The sequence below is a fragment of the Lepeophtheirus salmonis genome, chromosome 3, assembly GCF_016086655.4.
Source record: "Lepeophtheirus salmonis chromosome 3, UVic_Lsal_1.4, whole genome shotgun sequence".
Classification (NCBI taxonomy): Eukaryota; Metazoa; Arthropoda; class Copepoda; order Siphonostomatoida; family Caligidae; genus Lepeophtheirus; species Lepeophtheirus salmonis.
In genome coordinates, this window is record NC_052133.2 from 16,712,415 (window position 1) to 16,728,088 (window position 15,674).

Genomic DNA, 15,674 nt, shown 5'->3' on the forward strand with positions numbered 1-15,674 from the left:
AATAATATATGTATTTCCTTTGGTCCCAGTTATGAGAACAAAATATGTATATGGTTCTAGTATTATGTCAATTCTACCGGAGTCCATAATTTTTGAAAAAAACAAAAACATTATGGCTTCATATTTAAAGGTTCCAATTTTGTACAGCATATTATGAATAATTTACGTACCAAAGTTTGATAATCACTAAACTATACCAATTTGCAGAAGAAGGTTTTTTTGTTGTTCTTTAATTGAAAATCAAATTACTAAGTACCTATCAAGGTGTCAAGGATGACGAGTGTGACCATTAACCTTGGAAAAGTTCCATCAAGAAAGAATTTTTTCATTCAATTATACTTTTTGCAAGTCACAATCCAAAAATATATCCATCAAATGTAAGAATTTATACTGGAAATAATCGTTAATTTTTTAATGATTGTTTTTTAATGGATCATGTTATTAAACAAGAATGTCCTCAAATGCGTGCATTAATATTTTTTTCATTTTTTAAAGTTATTTTACAATCAACAATATTTGGAGCTGTATTACCTATATACTTTATAATTATGTTACGGAGTTCTTTTAATTTATACAAAATCATATATAATTTGTTTGTCAATTAACACCAATCAAATTGGCAATTGCTTTGAGCTATATATAAATATGCATGTATGGAGTACATACCTAATTGTAATTCAATAGAGCCATTTGATATTAATCCGTATTACATGTATGTAAATAGCATATAACCCGTCTAAAAAAATACACAGTACTTCGAAAACAGTACTGGGGCATCCTGAATAATTTTGCCCGCATGTCATACTTTCTCTTTCAATCTCGAAATTGGCGACAATGACAGAGAATAGTTGAGATTCAACTCTTGTAACCTTTCAATAATAAGGAAGTAACTCAGTTACGAATGAATTCAATGCCTAATTGAATTATGTTCTCTCTTAGTTTAGAGCCTATAATTACCTATGTCCCCTGTTCAAACTTAATTATTTGATTGTTACCTATATGAAGTTTTAATAATATACATATAGTATAATTGAGTATCACTGAATTTGGTTATAATTTTATCGATCAAAATTGTTCGAATAAGTTTTTAGGTGGGATTATACCATTTTTTAGGAATTCTAATCGTATATTTGCATCCCTATATGTAAAAGTTTCTAGATCTTTTGCATCGTCAATCGAATTTAATTGATTATGTTGATCAAGTTAAAGCTTTATGTAAAATAATATTTGCCGGGCACATTTTTGAATGAGAGATTTTCCATTCTCTTGGTCATTTGGAATTTGTATTTCAAAGGATGAAGGTGACAGAATTGGTGAAGAACACTGTTTTTGACGAGGACTCCATCATAGAATGGCTCCGGAATTGTGGTATTTTGAGAATAAATATGGATTGCTTCGAGTGCCAAAAGTCATGTAGGAAAGAATTTCAAAATGGGAATCAAATTGTATGGGAAGTGGGTCCTGTTAGATATTTTCTATCTATAAGGGTAGTTTCTTCGACAAGAGCCATTTAAGCCTCTGCAAATTAGTAGAGCTTACAGCAAGAGGTAATTTTCATAGACATTTGTTTTTAATATTTTCTCGATAATCCTGTTAAAATTGGGGATCCTGGTAGGATTGTAGAAATAGATAAATCTAAATTTGGTTGGACTGAATACCAGAGAGGGAAGTACCAGAAAGGTCATTGGGTACTTGGGGGTGTTGATAGGGGGAGTGGGGAATGCTTCCTAGTTGAGGTTGAAGATCGTATTTAAATATTTAATCATGATTAAATAATATGATTTAAATATGATCTCCCGAAAGTAAGACTGGTTGAGTCACGGGGGAAATTTAGTTTTCTTCAACTTTTTGCAAGTTTCTACAAATTGCACTACAGCACATTCTTGGAATAATAATCATTGTATTAGTAATGGCTATTTGAGGGTACTGGATGCTGTGATCAGTGTTGTTGGATCTGTCGTAGGACTGATTTGAGTAATACGTTCTAGTCAAATACCTCCTACTTAAACTTCTGGTATATAGTCACTTTGAACGAGGATATGCTGAACAGCCAACATAACGTAGTTGGTTACTACATCATTTTAGTAGTTTTAGTTAAGAAAAAGATCATTTAGGACTGGTCCTAGGACGGACAAATTTTATTAGGACTGGACTAAGACTATTTAATGCAAATAGTATTATTTATGTATGATAAATTTAAGAGTTAAATGAAGGAGCCTGCTCCATTGATGAAGGAAAGTTGCCTCACAATGTTACATACATTACAGTTGATATTAAAGCTAAATTAGTTAGTATTAAGTATGTTATAAATTTGGCTTCAACAGTTACATATTGTTTCTTGAACTTTGCAACAAAAACACTCGAATCCCAATCTCACTATTACAAACTGAATAATATGCAATAAAGTTAGCCAACTTGCCTCGCTTTTTCCTACCTACACATACAATGTTAAGTCATAGTGCTGACAGTCAAAAAGGGTCTGGACTTTCTACAAACTGACTTTAAGTCGTTATCAATTCTCTTTTCAATGCAATGGAAATCCCCTTGTGTTAAGGGAAAAATTTATTAATAACTTGAATATATTCAAAAATTGACTAATACATGAAGAACGAAACATAAATTATGACTCAATGACTGTATTGAATTATAAATATAGCGTCTCTTATGAAAATGATTAACTTCTTTTACAATCACAGATTCCTAGAGTTTCATACTTCAACTATTAGAAAACAAAACAAAAAGAATCTTTATTCAACCTTAATGACTCCTCAAATGTTATAAAAACACTTCTTTTGACCTTTGTCGGACTTAAACTTGCATAACTTTTTAATAATAATACGAAAATACTTCCATGACCTTGTCATGGAAGTGTGATTTTTATATTATTTAACTTTATTTTTGCATTGTCATTCATTTTGTAACATGTGGTAAGAAGTTTGACAGTGCAAGGACTGATAGAAGTACAATAAGTAATCAAATTTCAGCAAAAAGCACTTTTCCTTTAAAAAATGAAAAAATAAGGTGTTTTTTTTTTTTTTTTTTGACGTTTTGAAAGAAATAATCACTTTGTCCTTGACTTAACACGTAGGTAATTGGATTACATTTCCACACATCATCTTTGTATGATTTCTGAGATTTGTTATATGTACATTATAAGTAAAAAAAAAACATTAGTGATGGTACATAAATAATAAATTAATTTATCACGGCGGGTCATCACTACAAAAAACTCCATATTTGAGTTCAAAGTCCGTATATGTCACATACTGACACAGTTAATCTTTTGTAGTTATTGTTGTTCTTGAAATGAGAACTTCTTTATTTGTTATTGTTGCTGCTCTTTCTTTTTTTTGTCCTTTTCTTTTTTAAATTAAGTCTGTCATCAAAAATCAAGTTGAGCTGCATTGATGTTCCGACAGACTCTTAATCTTTGTTATTCTACATTTTCTACAAAATCATGTAATATGCAGCTGATATTAGCATAGGTTTTCATTCAGTAATACCCTAGTTATCAATCCCGGCATCTCCTTGCCCTATAACACAAATTAATAATTATGCAGTAAAAGGCATATATGTTATGCTATGGATTATATATATATATATAGGCCTTACTACTTAATATAGATTTTATACTTCGAAATACCCAGGAAGGGAGCTGACTTGCATACTCTTCCCCCTTTGGTAGTGTTGTGTCGGTTCTTATTTAGGACTGAAGTCTACAGTCCTGTCCAGTTCAGTTTCGGTCTGTTACAGTTCAGTCTCGCATATCAGTCCTATAACTTATAAATTTCGGTCATTTATAGCGGTACTCAACTTTATTTCTTTCATTGTGTAATTACTTACAGTACTGAAAGTTCGAAGTACCGATAGTCTTAAGGACCGGTCCGAAAGACTAATATGATCGATCCTAAGACTGAATTGCACTGAATAAATAATATGTGACACAACACTACTTCTTAGTTTTAAAAAAATATTGCAAAATAGTTAATGGTACTTCAGCAGTAATTTTAGTATTGACATTTTCGCAGCGATGTGACCAGTGACGCAGTTAATTATGTAAAAAAATTCAAATAAAATAACAAAACTATAAATATTTGAATACCTTCAAAAGTCAAATTAAACCTTAAAATATTTTAAAATTACTTTTTGGTTGGATATATTTTTTCTTTGTGTAAATGTTTCAAAGAAATAATATAATGAACATACTATCATCAGTTAATTGGATGGCTTTAGTAATGTGTATCTTGCGTTGCATGAGTGCAATCGGCTTACACTAAATGACAATAGAAATATGAGATTTTGTACTAAAAAAACTTACGATACAGTTTTTGTGATTGTTTGACTCAGTATTGTTTAAACACTAGTTTAATGTTGGAACCCAGCCAAAAGTAAATACGCCATATTTTACAGTTTTTCTTCAATAAAGGTCAAAATGAAAGCCAGGCGCATAAACGTGTGAATAGTGTTCATGGTCCTAATAACGTAACAGCTAGGTATGTTAAAAGATTACAAAAAAAAAAAATTTAAAAAAAGACAACAGTAAAAAAAAACAAAAAAAAATAGATCAGATGACAATAACTATCATTATTTGATGGTGCCCATTTTGTGTGAATTTAGTGACGTCAATATTTCCAAACTTTATTCGACAGCAACAAAGTAATTTGAATTTTTCGACAGAAACTACGACTTCTTTTTTGCCTGTTTATTTATGCCACATATATTTAGTATAATTTTTGGGAATACAATGCTGCATTGATAGTTAATGTCAGCTTCATGAAATATTGTCAAATGAAAGTCGAAGCATTTGGTTGTGTGGACAAATTTATAAAAATAAAAATATAATACAAAATATAGATTTAAAACTTTTTCAAACTTGAAATTTACAGAAAAAACTTCTCTCTCCTTCAAGATGGAAAAATGTTTTGAAGCTCCCTCTATATTGTTAAACTAGTAACAGCAAATCACGTGCAATTTCGGTCTTGTCAATTCCCTTCCTGTAATTTTGATGTCAAAGACGCCTCAGGCTCTGGAAGGCCAATTGTCAAGAATTGAGATAATATGATGGAAATTGTGGATCCGACTCTCATGTTAGCACTGTTTTAATCGTCAAGGAGATAAACATTGATGGAAAAAAGAAGTAAATAATTTCAAAAATCAACTCAAAATAATAAATATCTTGAACTACAAGTACCTATAATAACGCCTGAAGACAATAACCCCATATTTACTCTTTAGCGTCTTTTAATTTCTTCATTAAAAAAATATGAGTGTTATTAAGTCTTTTTTGCAGTGTTTTTTCTGTCAGCTATGACTGAACGAAATGTACTCGTCAACTGTTGTTTTTTTGCACAACAATAACTATACAAAGACAAAGTCAAACAATTATATCATTTTTTCATCTTACTATAATAAATCTTTTGTTTTCTTAACAAAATAAAGAGGGGATAAAATGTAATAAAACGAAATATGTTAAAACAAGATTAAATTAACGCTTCTACCTAGTTCCTCAGTAAAACATAATTCATAATCGTGGATTAATTTACTCAGATCCGAAAGAACTACGACTTTATGTTGTAAAATAATATTCCTTTTGTTATTACCTAAATCTTGATTGTAGAATTATCACTGAAATTAGAAATGGGAGCTTATAAGGCAAAAGCTGATTAAATAGATGGGGATTAATTAACTTATATTGAGTCCAACAGCCCCATTACTGCAGTATACTTATGTTCGTGTAGTTTATAAGATTATTTCAATGGGGATCGACTAAAAGCTTATACAAATATTTAACAAACTTAAAACCGATAATAAAAATAGTTGAGCAATGGAAGTTAACAACGAAAAATGTTTAACTATTTCAAACTTTTGTCCAAATAAGGTACAAAAGCTCATTTTAAATTTCCTTTTCCAATAAGTAATTAGCAGATTTAAAATTTTTAAGTAATTTTTGTGGTCCAAAATGAGAAAAAAAAGAGGGTTAAACTTTAATATATGAGCACCGAAAATATTAAAATTGATCAATTTGTATTTAATACAGTTGTATAAAGACGTTGTTACATCTATTATATCATGCAACATTTTCTCGAAAAAGAAGTAGAAAAAATACCAAATATAATCTGGTAGTTAGACAAATAAGTCAATACTACCAATTGCTATATAAATATTAAGCAATCCCAGACTATCATTACTATATTATTAAAAACTATTTTGAAAATGGGTACCATCTTTTAGAATATGTATATTTAATAATATTGTATTAGTTTATCAAATTTTCAAACTATGAAATAACCATAATGTATCAATTGAGAGGAGGGAATCGACAAGTGACAGCAATATAGATAGGGGATCTTTGTGCTGGTAAGATAAAGCCGTGTTATCTCTGTTCACAAAAGGAAACATAAAAAATGGCCAAAATCAAATGGTAGCAGAATGCCAATTATTGGCTAATGATTCTTTCCAACTTTCGAATTATTATCCAATAATATATGTATATATTTTTTTTGGTTAATAGTGAGGTAACACTTTTTATCATGTCTTTTCAATAGCAACTCAGATTTCTTAGTTTTAATGCCTCTAAGTAAGTACTCATGTACAGAAGTGAGTACTTAAGTTTAAAAGCACTTCCATAAATCTGTCTAATAGAACCTAACCTTGAGCCATGAAATATACATTTATAGATGGTAATTTGTCAAATTATGGAAATAATTTCCCCTCATATGAAGTTTTGGGTGTACACATATTACATATCATATCGAGGCTATTAGCCTATGTATGTGTGTAGAGGATTACACGAGAAAGAGATAGACTTTTAAGCATGTCACGCATGGTTACTTTGAACTTCTAGGGATTAAAATTATTATTTATATTGGTAGGTAGGACTGTATGACAAGATGTCTCCAAGTATAGCTCAATTTATATAAATTAACTTTGTACTATGAGCTATTAAGTGTTGTACAAGAGGTATTTCAAAAAAAAACTTTTTGGGTGCAGATTTTCTTCTGGTTACTTTGTCTTACTAAATTCAAAAAAAATTTGCTTTATGTTCTACGACTATAAAAAGAGCTGAATAGCCCCCTAACCCCCCTCCGAAAAAAAATAGATTTTTTTCCTTTTTTACGAGAAATTATTTAGGCCAGGGCGAGCAAAAGTATTTGGGGATATTGTATTTTTTTTTGATGGAATTATTTTTATAAAAAAAATGCATTTCGGGCAAATTATGCAGCGGAGCAAAATTTGATTTTTTTTTCATAAAAATCAATTTTCTGTAAATAACTATGGATTTTGAAATTTAATTTTTTGAAATTTTTTTTCAAGAAATTTAATTTTTGAAATTTTTTTGTGACTAACTATAGATTTTTGATTCTTTTTTCATAAAAAAAGTTATTTTTTAAATTGAATTATAGAAATTTTTTGAAATTACAGTATATTTTGAAATTTTTTTCAAAAATATTTAATTTTTGGATCTTTTTTCCAAAATAATCCATTATCCACGTCCCCCCAAAAATATATATTCTCTTCTAAAGCTTCAATGTATTAGAGCTAACTAGGGTAGAGAAGACCTTTTTTCCAAATCATCTAAATTTTTTAACATGGGCATGTAGTTAAAAAGTTTACAGTTATGTACCTTAATATGGACATTAAAAATGTAACGGCACTTATCTCCAACAGAAATAAGTTTTTGAAATTAAAGGCCTATTTTGAAAAATTGGCCCATATCACCCCATACTCAGAGTAATACCAATATTGCATTAGTATAAATTGAAATAAATTTGCATATTGTTTTTAATAAGCAACTAATTAGGTATTGATGCATAAGCTGTATTACATATATGATTTATATAATGACATAAGCAGCACCTATAATTTGGGTAACTAATGGTATTTAGGCTACACCTCCTACATTGCAAGGATTGGCACATCTATGGCGAAATTCAAAGTTGCATTGGCTCTGGATGTATCTTATACAAATTGAGATTTGGAAACCTTGCGATTTTATATGAAACACCCACAAAGTCATGATCATATAATGCCACAAGTATATTTCTGTTTTATTATGTTAATAAAAAAATTATGTTTAATTTTTTGTGTTTGTTTACACAACACATTTAATCTATAGATAGAGTGAAATAAAAAATGATTAAAACATCTGTGAAGAAAAGAAACAAATAGTAAATAAATTACTTCCTCGTGTGGGTGGCACAATTAGCTAAAATACAATATGGCTGAAAGATGATGTCGTGTACTCTGTCAAATGACATAGCAATGTAACTCTAAAATGAGTGCTAAAGTGTATTTAAGGGTACGTTATATTACTCAAGGGCACTTATCACTCAGATAATACCTACTCTACTCTACGAATAGTCCTTTAACATCTGAGCACTTGGAATTTTAAACTTCGACAAGATATAATTTATTTATTAACAATATAGTCTCAAAAAAATAAACACTATAAGTAGACGTGTGGGTCAGCTCATTTAATCATTAATTTAGCCGTAATTGCAGCCCAATTGTAATCCTCTGACATTGCGTCCCAGTGTTGGCTGACAGTGGCTTTTAGGGCCTTGGTGATTGGATGACAGACACATTGGCATCAGGGCTGTAGGGGGGCCAAATGTGTCAAAAAAGAGTTCAAAAAAAGTCAAAAAAACTAATTCAAAAAAGTCTTGGAACCGAGTAGATGGATTTTTTTCATCCATCTCCCTTAAATGGATCTTTCTGTCCATTTTTTTGATATCTCTCAGATTTCAATGGACCACTCGGTATAGTAACCAAACGATAAATATTCTTTATTATTAGTTTTGAAAAATAATACTTATATCAACTTAATCTTTTCAGATTGAAATATTTTTCTTTTTTTTTGAATTCCCCACTTTACCGTTTATTTTTAAATCCAGCTTTTTTATAGAGTTAATAACCAAAGTAACTTCTAGATATTTATTACAAGTACTATTAGGAAAGGGATATGCCTGTTAGAGTAAAAAAAGTTATATTTGGTTTATTGTTTATACTAATAATATAATTAGGGGTAAGAGTTATTCAAGATTTGTATTTATATTATTAAGATCATTTTTGGTTTTATCCTATTTTCTTTTTGAATTCCTTTAGTTTTGATATAGACAAAAACTTTTATATAGTAACAAAAAAAAGTTTCTTATTAAATATATATTGTCATTATTAATAAAAGTACGGATTATATTTGAAAAATTGCAAAAAAAAAATAGTGACAAATATATTTAATTAAAAAAACTCTGAATTTCTAAATTTTGATCTAGAGCATTTCTAATCATCCAAATTTTGTTTTGAAAAGTTTTAAATGGTCCTTTTAATCATTGTAGCCAGAATAATATCCACGCCCTTCGATATTTACAAAAAATGTGATATTTTGAAATACCCAATTGTACATGAATAAAATAACCCACATACACATCATTTAAATACAGAATGTATACCCCAAAACATGTAGTAGCAATTAATTACGATTTTATCACCATGTCTCTGTGTGTCTAAATGTCGAATAAACAACAAAATGGCATCGCGTGTGCCGCACCGGTGTAAGTGCCAGTAAGTCTGCAAAGATTATTGGCATTTCCACTCAGACTACCTACAATATCCAGAATTATATTAAATCTCAATACTGCCAAGAATAACCAAAACAGATGTAGGTTACCTCCATGTGGCCTTTCTCTGGCCCTGCCTTTGACCTCCTGGACTTTGTAGTTTGGAGCCTTATTGAGAAGTATCTCTGCCTCATCAAAAATCTAAAATTGGATTCGCTCCGAGCTGCAATAATGACACATTTGTACGTCACGGACACGACCTTCATTATCAAAAGCTGCCAATATAGAAATATTTAAACAAACAACATTATTTAATGTTGTTTTTCCTTCATTACAAAAATGAGACAAATTTTTCGTAAATATGGTAGCAAGAGAGATGACTTAAGTCATAAAAATATTTTACAGGCAATGCAAATTTTAAATTAAATAAAGTTTCTGGCGTATTTAACTGAAGAACTAGGTTATATCTTTAATGACATTGAAATGTAAATTAGTAATATGGATAACGTCTGTAAGGTTTAAGTCCTTTTTAGTCCTTTTTGCATATATAAATTGTTGAGTTTTTGTAATAATGATGTTGAACTTCCCTTTCTGCTTCCCACAATAGTGTTCTAAAAGTTCATCTCCACCAGTTGTTGCTCCAAAATTCTCCAGTAGTCCATATGAGATCCGCTCATAAGTTACAATTAAAAGCCTACATCTCCAGAAGGGATGGTGGGTAGTCTCTCTTGCTTCATTGCAAAACGGAAAAACACTCCTCTGGTAATTAAATAATTTTGCCCCAACGTTCTTGAGAGTCTTCAATATTTGAACCTTCTCTCAGAAGATGTCAAATATTTACTCTATATTACTTTTTTGCTGTTATGTGCTTGTTTGTTGATGTTTCTCGTTTCCAAATAGTCACAAAAAGGAACCATACTTGATTTTTTTTTGGAACATCTCCTGATCTTTGACGTAGAAACCATCGAGACTTTCAACTTGAACGGCACCAGGGGTCTTTCGACACCCTTAAAATGACCTAACTTTGATTTAAAAGACGGTTCAGCCATTTTATCAATTAGTGAGGTTGACCATCGAAGGTGTGCAGCAATATTGTAAAACATATTAATGTTAATGTTATAAAATACATTCAATTTTTTTGGACAAAAAAAAATAAGTTAGAATAATTTAATTCATTAAGTTATTTTCTATTTACATACAAATACGGCCACCTCTTTTAAAAGTGTCGCTGCACTAAGCATCCATCTAAATTTTTCAATTATAGAATGGTTACAAAAAAGCAATCTGCTTTAAGTGGTCAACTGCATTAACAAGCTGCTTTTTCACTTTTGCTTGCAAAAACACTTGATACAAGTTTGACAGTATTCAAAACATTAACTTTACAGTCAATTCTGGACATACAGATACCTATTTTAAAGGTGTCACAACATTAATATCCAATTTTAAAATTGAGGATTCTTACCAAAAACCTCTTATTTAAAGCGTGTCATAGCATTAAGCAGTAATAGATCCAGTACTCAAATTTAGAGTGGTTACAAAATAAGCAACCTGCCTTAAGTGGTCACCGGTACTAAAAAATATTTTTTCAAGTCTCCTTTATCTTAACACTTGATATAGTTTTGATTGTATATAAAAATTGAATATACAGCTCAAAACGGTGAATGACCACCTATTTTAAGCGTGTCATAGTTTTAAGACGTCATATTCAGTCTTCAAATAGATTATTGTTACATAATAAGAAACATAAGTAAGTGGTCACCTGAACTAAACAGTCACTTTTTAGTTCTTTTTTTTGACTGCATTTAAAAAAATGATTATAAAGTCAAACCTAAAGTAACGACCACCCATTTTAAGCGGCCATATATTTTTTTTAATCGAAAAATGTTAGAAAATAAGCAACCGGACTTAAGAGGTCACTGCAATCAGCAGCCGCTATTTCAATTTCCCTTGCCTGACCATTTAATACATGTCAAACTACTTTATTTATAGTAGTAATCATACTTTATTTATGTTTATTATTTAACTTAAATAATACATTTTTGGTTACAATTATACCGTTAAATAATAAATTTTTGGTTTCAATTATACCGTTAAATACAATTATTGTCTTCTGCATTTTTTCATAATCCACGCTGAATCACCAATGATGCATTTAAATTTTGATGTTTTCTATATTAATTAAAACAGTTTATAAATACTACACTTGCAGGAGGTATTTTACTTCAATCATCCATATAGGTACGTGTCTTAAGCTTTATTTACAGTTAAATATTAATATTACAAACAAATAATAATCAAAAGAGTGAGTTGATATTAAGTCGATTTATTGGAGAAATTTAAGTAAATATTTTGATCGGATTATCTAAGAGCAATAAGAAAATCTTCTTTTCTACCCTCGTTGTAAGGAGAAAATCCAATCATAACGTCATAAGTAATAATAAAAATGAGTTTTTCATCCATTTATGAAATCATATAAGTAACTTTTTCGTAGCTACCTATATACAGAGACACTAATATAAGAACAGTTAATACATATTTGTGGCTCGTCAACACAAAAGCAACCAAGAACAATTTTTCTCCAAATTGAGTCTGAGTTATTGTCATATTGTTCGACCAATTATTACTTAAATATGCGTCAATAGAAATATGGAAAATGAAGGTGAAAAAAAGTGTTCTATTCTACAAATGTTCGAGAATTAAACATGTCGTGAGGCTATCATAAAAAACCATTAAGTAGGCCTTTGAAATCTAGCTGTCCATGGATGAGTGCCTCACTGGAGGTAATCAGTCTATAGATAGTACTATGAAATCAAAGAGATAGTAATGAAAATCCTCTTTAACCTCTATGTAGCATATAAAAATGGTTCCTCTATTCCAACGTTAATAGACATGCTTTTTCTTCAGACTCTGGACCAATTATAATTGTTAAATCATTATTTAACAATGTGGAGTTGGTGCCAATAAAGAAACGGAATTCCCAATATTATTAATTCCGTCGATAGTTTGCTGTCCAAGATATCAGTCTTCTTTGATAGGAGCAAGGAATCCAAAAAATACATATTCTTACTTATTCTTTGGAAGTGTCGCAAATTGCGTTTCAATTAATAAAAACTCATAATCACCTAGGATGTGGTCGTTGCTCAGTGCCATCGCCACCTCCCGGCAAGAAAGTTTAATATTTTGCTGTTCTTTAATGTCTGCAGCGGCTCCAGCTTTGACAAACAACTCCTGCTGTGGACAAATAAATTATTCTTTCGGAATCCCCAAATTTTTCTAATCAAATGCTTTGATTTCAACGTATGGCAGCAACCTGCTACATTCATTCAGAACCTCTTTCGCTTCTTTTTGAAAAATTCAAAAACCGAGTGTCTTTAAAGCAGATAGAACATGATATCCACTTATTGTTTTCTTTTCCTCCTGATTACATTATATTTTGAAATCAGAAAATAAATAAACACCTTACAACAATTTCTAATAAATTCAAGAGCTTCATTAGCAACTCTAAGATTTTGGAAGTCATATATTGTTCATTGCTTGAGGGAAGAATGTAAAATCTTCATTGGGTTGGCCTCTTTGTTTTCATCCTGGAGAAGAAGATCGAAAAGAGTCATTCATAAATTTTTTTATTGTAACGATACAAAGTGTTTTGATTATTTGTCATAGACAAATATTGTTTGCTCGGTCTATTCAATTTCTATTATATTCATCTTTTTTGTTGATTTTTGTTACGGATTGATTTTGTGTTAACTCACGAGGCATATTGGGTGGTCCATTCAAATCTGAACAATTACAAATTCAAAAATTTATTAAATTTGAGTGATTAAAGTTAAATGCAGATATATTCAAGCATTCACAATTAGTTACAAAAAAAACAAGCTGAACTCTGTCGCTTACGTACAAGTGAAGAAAATGACACTTGAAAGTAAATGATGAATTTCCATTTGCACACTCCAAACAATTGGGCGTTTTCAGGACACCCGTCTACGCTGTCTGCAAGTGCCAAATGTTGACGAGGAAGAAAGACTTGTCAAAAAGGCCAAGCTGAATCCGAAAGACTAAAAGAAAACAGCCCAGTCCAATCCCTCAAGTATATGAGGGCCCATGCAAGAGATATCGGGGTTTCACACCAGACTGTCTAGAGAACTATCAAAAAAGAGGGTAGACAGATCCTTGGGAGGTTGGAAAGGGCATTTTTGACACCAGTAATGAAATAAACCAATCTCCTCCGTTTAAATATATTTTAAGATCTTTTGACGTCTTTTTAACAAACACTTTGCCTCCCCCCTCGTCCTTATGCCACCACCCTCAACGACACCTTTTCGCTACATGTCGAGGGGAAGGCCTGCAGTGCCTGTCATCAAACCACCTATACCCTCAAATTCACTGTCAGTAAGCACTGGCACGCCATGACAGAGGACTACATCCGTAGGAAGTGCCAAGTCTTCCACCAGCGCCTGCAAGCCATCATTACCACTAAAAGGCAGCTATATTAATGATTAAGAGAGCTCAGATATACATCTATGTATATCAATTTTTATTTTGTTGAAACTCTATTGTTAATTTATAAATTATACATAGTTGAAGTTTAAAGTTCAAAGTCTTCAGATTTTAATGGACCACTCGGTATGTAAGTAAATATATCAATTATAACAAATAGTTACATAATTTTTGCACGATTCATGTTCAGCATTTTGTATTTCCTTAACTTTTTACAGTTACTTACGTATTTCGGCTGAGGAGGAGTTAATTGAATTCTGACTAAGAGTCAAAGGTTATGAAAATCCATGAGGGTTAAAAGTCTCAAAGTAGGGATTTGTCCTTACATATTATATATGTTGAATTACTCCCGATTCTAGTGGAGTCCTTTCTTCTTGGGAGTAGGTACTCCTCATCCATCAAATATCATTTCCTTTAGAGCCTCCTCCTATCAAATGTCATTCAAGGTCAACATACCCTAATTAGTATTCATAGTTCTTGATCCTCAAAAGAACATTTTATATACTACATAATCATAATAATATTATGTGAAAAACCTTTGCCATTCCTTTGTTCAAAATCATTTGTTATTTTACAAAGCAGAACAAATTCCTACAATTCAAATCAATCATTTTCCTATAGGTGCCAACCTATGTACTTTCATGCAATGAAGATACTCTATATACATACATATCTACAAGGGGGAGGGTTAAGTTTTTTGATATCCCTTTGATCCATGTCAAAAGTGATACACATGTTTTTTTTTTCTCTTCCAGTTCTTAGCCAAATCCAAGCCTTTTGAGAAAAACAATTTCCCGCCTTATCTCACGCACAACCGTTAATAATTTGAATTATAATCAAAGGTGGGGACCTGGGCTCAAGACTTGCTACTCGACTTGAGTCTATATTTTTGTAACCCTTGGTTAGTGGACTGAGTAAAAAGAAACCCCAAAAATTAACTGTATCTAATTACATGATAAACAGTTGAACGATTATAATAATTATCTATATAAATCTATTTTGGTGGCAGCGAAAAATTGGACGCTAAAACAGTACTACTGGCTTAAAGGGATGTCGTTACTTAGCACTTAATGCCGTTTACACATTATTTTCAAAATATAAAAATTTATCTGTTTTTCTTTTTGATCCACGAGTTCAGAAAAATCAAAAATTAAATTAATTTTGAGAACATTACCGTTTAGATTGATTTTTTATTATTAAAAATATATATATATATTTTTTTTTTTTAAACCTGACATATTTCTCTTTTTATGGTGAAATAAGGCACTTTCCTTTAGGCCCTTATAACTTATTTATAATTCATAGTGATAAGAAATATTATAATTTATAATATATAAAAATATATTAAATTTCTTTTAAAAAACCTTATTTAAAAAATAGGTATATCGAAAGGTTTTGGTTCAATTCTGTATTTTTTGGGTGATCTTATTTTATATGGTGATCTATTAACAAATATACAACATTATTTTAATAATATTGTATATTTAAATGTAAAAATAATGACGCCATAGTTTGTAATGTTTAATAATGATGAATATCACGTTATAGGGAGCGGGGATCAAATTGTCGCCAAAATATTTTTCTACAAAAAACAACACAAAATATACATTTTTTAACTTT

At 30.5% G+C, this 15,674-nt stretch overlaps 1 pseudogene; it reads right to left on the bottom strand.

Annotated features, from left to right (window-relative positions):
• Nucleotides 1-12,675: 12,675 nt before the first annotated feature.
• On the bottom strand, nucleotides 12,676-13,172 carry LOC121114071 (protein Dr1-like; annotated as a pseudogene).
• Nucleotides 13,173-15,674: the final 2,502 nt, after the last annotated feature.